Here is a 6,214-nt window from a genome sequence, read left to right as displayed (position 1 = left end):
TCATGGATCGTACTCGTTCAAAGTGGGAAAGGTCCGTTATTTTACGATTCAAGTAAAATTAAATGCAATATTTTACCAACCTACGAAGTTGTTATGAATTTCTATGAGTGGAAACGTCATAAGATAAAACGTGATAATGAAACTAATAAAGAGCCCACGTATAAAGAAATAGAGGACATTGTCGTGGCAAAAAATTGATGAAATATGGTCAACAGATTCCATTCCTTCTGTCCATCATAAACGAGTGAAAGTGATTTTCAAGGCGTACCATGTATGAAATGCAAAAAATCTTTTAAAATCACACCCTAAAATATACCAAAAAAGCAATTAGAAGTGTTTGCCGTAAATTATTGTTTGACATTTAGTCCTGCAAGTGTAAGAACATCGAAGAGTGCATTTACCCCAAATTCAAAAAAATACCTGTCAGAGAGAAAAGCTTCCTATAGTCGACCAACGAACGACCAGTCCTTACGTACTTCGACGGGGACAGAAGAATAAAATTTTAATTATATGAGAAAAGGACTGTGGGAAATGTATAGAAAGAGCATTCTTGAAGAGCATATTCCATTGATAATGGAACGAGAGTCGAAGCACCTGCTTCTGCACATCTGAATGCATAGAACAAGCGCAATCTTCGATTTCTTCCTGGAATCAGAAATATCTATGGAGTCTTTCGTGACAGTTAGATGTGGAACTAATGTGAACGTTGGTAAATATGGAGGTGTCATACGTCTCCATATGAACAAATTACCCTTCCGACACTTGTTTCTACGTATTGACGGCAACACATCAAGACCCTAAACATTTTCAGGGAGAATCGGCAAAGATACAGAAATATATGAAAAGAAAACCGGTGTTTCGTTTCAAGTTATCTCAACAGGGTAACCCAAGTTTTCTATTCAAGTTGTTAGACCAAGGCACAGACCAAACATATTTGTACAGAATAGTCTCAGCAGCTTCAACAGGCCTAAGGATTTCGCAAACAAATCGCCAGGCAAAATGTCTCATGCCCGACTGATCTCATGGCTAACTCGTGCTAATTGAATTCTACGTTTGTGCGTTTCGATGTGGAACCTCCTTCTGAAAACTTAATAATTCTAGCAACGTATGTCGTCAAGTTTTACGCTCCAACTTGGTTTGCTATCAAAACTCACCCTTCCTGTTAAGATGAAACACAGCACCTGTTCAAGCTCATCTCTGCAACTCCCGCAGAACTTTTTAAAGGTAAAATATATATCCCGTAATTATCTCTCAAATGAGCAGTTACTTCGCACACCCTGAAAATTTATTGATCGCAATGTTGACCGACTCTGAACCGCACATCCGTGAACTGGCATCCCGCCGAATTCAGACAAATAGACTCTGATTGTTTCAACTTCCTATAGTAAAATTTGATGTATCATCTTACATCGATTTCATTGACTGGCAGAAGTAGAATACATCTGATCCACCAATACTGATATCCATACCAGGCGAAGACATCCAACTGTTTGTCGTCCAAAAATAAGAACTGCCTGCCACGTCACATACAAACTGTTGAAAAGGCGGTCAAGACTGTTAGAGAAACTTCAGCCACATTGTGCAAAGAATCTGAGAGAGAAAAGGCTTCATGAAAAACCAAACAGTCTCGAAACGCTGTGCCGAAATTCGATAGCAAGAAGGATTTTCGCGCTATTTGAAATATTATAATAATAATAATACGAATGTCATTTTTGTAAACTTTTTCTTTTAATAAATAAATGTTATACAAGGATGACGTCACTCTCCGCTACCATACTAAGGTTTTAACAACTGGCTGTTGCGAAGATATATTTTGGAGAGAGAGAAAATTCAACTGCCCCTGCGGGGAATCGAACCCACGTCCTTTCACTTTCCGGGTGAACGTCCTAGACCATTAAACTACAGAGGCACGGAATCTCTCGATCTTTCCTTGGAGCTCGTGTACACTGAAAGGGACCGTACATGGACGGCCGGACCAGACTCAGGCCAAGCTCACAACTGCTGACGTTGCCACCAGATGGCGACTTATACAAGGATGACGTCACTCTCCGCTACCATACGAAGTGTACATGAGCTCCAATTAAAGATTGAGAGATTCTGTGCCTCTGTAGTCTAGTGCAGTGGTTCTCAACCGGGGGGCCATATGGCCCCAGGGGGGCCCCAGGATATTCCAGGGGGGCCACAGATGAAAATCATGCAAAAGGGGAGCCACGGCTACTGATAAGGGGGCCACGAAGAAATTTGCGACATTAAATTTTTTTAGTCACTCTGACTAAAAAAATTTAAAATTTAATTTAATTTCAAATAAAATGCATAGAATATCTTTTTCGTAATTTTTCCCCATTCAAGTAACATTAACATGAGGAAGAAGGAAATAAAAAAAGTGGTTCATGTAATCTCGGTGGTTTTACGACTTGGGGGTGATAGTAGGCCCTGAGACAAACTATAGCAGAGGTTTAAGCAAAATGGAATAACTGTAAAGACAGGAAATTGTGTGTTCAGACTTTTCGTTCACAGAGGGCTGCCATAAAGAAAACAGACAAAGATTTGTTGACCATTCATTGACATTCTTTTGAGTGCTGGTAGTAAATGTAATCCAAGAAGTAGATGGGTGAAAAATGAAAGCTAAATTGTAAAAAAACCCACAGTTTTCACAGACGGATAGCTATTTAGTTATTTAGTTTAGCACAAAGCTATGTTCAGCCAGCACTGAGTGGTCTGATGGGGAATATATTTATAAAAATCAAATAGAGAATGATTGCTCTGGGGTATTTTTTATGAATTTTGAAAGGGGATGCCAATCCATTGCCTCCACTGAAAAGAAATAAAGTCGAATTCAGTTATAACGAACTCCGAGTGACCAAATCATACATGAGGAAAAATACTCGCAAAATTTAATTTTTTAAAACTACATTGCTGTGATAATGTATTGGGACAGGGGCAGCTTAAGCGAGGGTGCAAGGGGTGCAGCGCATCCGGGCGGCAGGTTGCAAGGGGCGGCAGAGTAGACTTTACTTAAGACAACAAAATTTAACACAGTAAAAAATCACGACATCACGCTTTTAAGTCCTACTATACCTCGACAACGGAAACGTTGAGAAAATAGACAAGGCCTCTGAGCGTAATACCAGAAAGCTATCTGGGCGGCTCGAGACAAAATATGTACCCGTGTGGGACTTATTTTTAGCACCTCCTACCTATTGCTCTCTCCATAGCCCCTACCTCCTGCGTCCGGGAATCTTTCGTAGGGCCCATGTCCGATTTTCCACGGGGCCCCTTCTACAGTTAATTTATAGAGTGAAAAAAGAAAAATTATAAGGATTTAGTCCCGGGCCTCAAGCTGAAGCCCTGTCAGCCCTACCCTTAGAAGGTCATGCCCCTCCCACACAATTTATCCAAACAATTCCTAACAAAAAATTTTTTCCGGCCCTTCATTTCGGATTTTGCGATCCTCCAGAGCCGACAGTTTGGTTTTTTTTGGCCAATGGAATTTTTTTTTTACCCATTCACCCCGGATTTAGCATCCTTTTAAGCGGTGCCGCATGTGGCCGCAATGGGTCGCATGGCCAAGCGCCACCCCTGTACTCTATTAAAAGGACCATGTGTGCATTTTGGTTCCCTCACCCATGGCCCCCCACAAGAGCCCGGGATAATTCTCATAATTTTTTGGCTTTTTCAGGCTATAAATTAACTATAGAAGGGGCCGTGAGAAATCTGACTGGGGGGGGGGGGCCCTGCAAAAGATCCCAGCCTAGGGGATAAGTGATGATGGCTCACAAAAATAAGTGCTCTTTCACGGATTAAGTTATCTGGCATTTATTAAGAATGTTTTTGTTCTAGAATTATTTTACCAAAGACCAAAAATTTTTCTACTTCAAAAGCGGGGCGTATGGTCACGCACATTTTCCATGGTAAACAATGATGTGCGGCTTTCTTCTGAAAAAAAATCAGGTTTATCTCCAGGTGTCCTTCACCGAAGCCCTATCAGCCTCCTGGAAGGGTCGCCAGTGGGGCGGCACATGAGGTTTCGCACCCGGGCGGCATGTAAGCTCGAGCCGCCCCTGTATTGGGACTTCCACCAACATTGACACCACATCTTTAAAGTTTTTTTTAATCGATACTGTAATGCTTCCTTTTAACTGACCTGCAGCATCTTAAATAATTTCAATCCAATTGTCCTATCCTACAAGAACAATGTTGTGTGGACATTAGGAAAAAAATTCTAAAAAGGCGTATGACTACATTTAAAGTAATTTAAATCCGTTTATTAGAGACTCACTGCATCTGCTGATTTCTAAAAAAAGTGCAATAAATTCTCACGCAAGTCTTCACTTTGAAATGTCCATAACCCGCTCAATGCGTCTCTTCGTATCTGTCAACCTAAAATTTATGGTTTTTAGTGTTGATAATACGCATGCAAAACCAATTCAGCGACGCGTTTTCACAATCTGCAAAAACTGCTTGGATTTGATAGTTGGAAATGATATCTAAATGCCAAAGATTTGGAGTTCGAGCCAAAATGAAAATGTCAAATAATTGAAATTGTGCTTCGTATAAATGAAATATTTTAATATTGAAAGCTATATATAGAGATTAATCGTGCCTGTAGTGAAACGTCTCATAAATGTGAAATTTTGTCACCCAACTGAGAGTGGAAAATGCTCACAAGTGGAATTTCGAGGCATTTACGCCCAACCGAACCCGTCTTGGCTATTTTTCTTTTTCTCCCCACCCTTTCTTCCTTTTGTTTCCTTCCTAAATTTATAAAAGTAAAAAGGACATAAACATTATAAAAAGGACTGTTTTCAGATCAAATTGCCGAAGTTCAATTACTTCACTGCAAAAATGTCAGATTTTTTTTGGGGGGAAATACAATCAAACCCAGAGCGTATTAAAGACCCTTTATTAATACGCTTTGGTCAAACACCATTAGACTGGAACTCCAAGAGACCCGAGAAATCACTTTGTAATAACGAAATTTCGTTACAAATTAATTCCAAATTTTTATATTGTTCCTATGTAAACCTATCCGAGGTATTAGAAAAGTTTTCGTTAAAACAATATTTTTCCCATTATAATGGTATTTGTTAAAATGAGAGTTGACTGTATTTCGTCTCAAACTATTCTTTTACGTGTATTTGGAGGGTGCAGGGGTAACAGGGCGTATGACACTTTACTGGTGAGCCATTGATCTTAGAGACATATCCAACTAGAAAAAGTATCCAAATCACGTGTCCAACTCAGATATGTCATTCATGTTGTAAGGGGGTTGTATAGTTATAAAATAAAATAAAAAAAACTTTTTATACCGTCCCAGTGTGCCAAAGAACCCGATTAAGAAGTTGTTGCTCTGTCTTTTCCGATGCCAACTAAAATAATTTCACGTTTCTAAGTGCAATATTCACCGAGATATTCGAATTCGAAAAATTGAGGAAATTTGGGGAAAAACAGCATTAAATGCGGGTAAAATTGTTCCCCTCATTTAATGCTATTTTTTTCCAACTTTCTTAATCTCAGTGAAAATTTGAACTTAGACACGTTGAATTTTTTTGTGGGAGACCGGGAAACAACTTTCCAATTTGGTTTTGGGGCACAGGGTGTCCGCATAAAAAGTTAACATTTTTATTTTAATAACTATGTAACCCCTGACAACATGAATCAAATATCTGAGTACTAAACATTATTCGGGTACTTTTTCCAACTGGAAGTATGCCTCTAGGACCAATGGTTCGCCAGTAAAAAATGTCATATGCCCCGTTACCTATGCGCCCTGTATATTAAATATAGTACGGACTGTTATGTGAAATATTGTGCTGTGTTTAAGCCAACTAGCACGTTGCTTCGTTCGCCTGCGAGAGAGCGGTCACATTATGAACCGAAAAGCCACTTGAAGGTAGCTTGTCATCCAATGAAATATCAGATTTTCACCGTATCGAAATTGAAGTCAACAAACTGATAATTTTCTTATTTGAAAATCTGATTATTTATATTTTTCGATGGGCTTGAAATACTTTTAATGAATCATTATTATGTTCACACGAACAGTTTTGTCCCTGCGTACATGATTTCTCTGGAATGAATGGTTCAAACAAATATTTAAAAAATTTTCACACGTATTTTAATTCATTTTTTTAAATTCATAGTAGGGCTACAACATGAACCTATATCCTTGATACATGCATTATTGTTGAAAACGATGTGAAAGGTTGAACTT

At 39.0% G+C, this 6,214-nt stretch overlaps 1 non-coding gene across 1 annotated transcript; it reads right to left on the bottom strand.

Annotated features, from left to right (window-relative positions):
- Nucleotides 1-1,835: 1,835 nt before the first annotated feature.
- Nucleotides 1,836-1,909, bottom strand: TRNAS-GGA (transfer RNA serine (anticodon GGA)). Its single transcript has one exon. It is a non-coding gene; the product is annotated as a tRNA-Ser (tRNA).
- Between the last annotated feature and the right edge of the window lie 4,305 nt (nt 1,910-6,214).

This window comes from Pholcus phalangioides, unplaced genomic scaffold (genome assembly GCF_987345545.1).
Source record: "Pholcus phalangioides strain wild (caught in Gottingen) unplaced genomic scaffold, Ppha-v1.0 ptg000027l_1, whole genome shotgun sequence".
Lineage (NCBI taxonomy): Eukaryota > Metazoa > Arthropoda > Arachnida > Araneae > Pholcidae > Pholcus > Pholcus phalangioides.
Note: the sequence above shows the minus strand (reverse complement) of the source record. Positions and strands in the feature narration are given on the sequence as shown.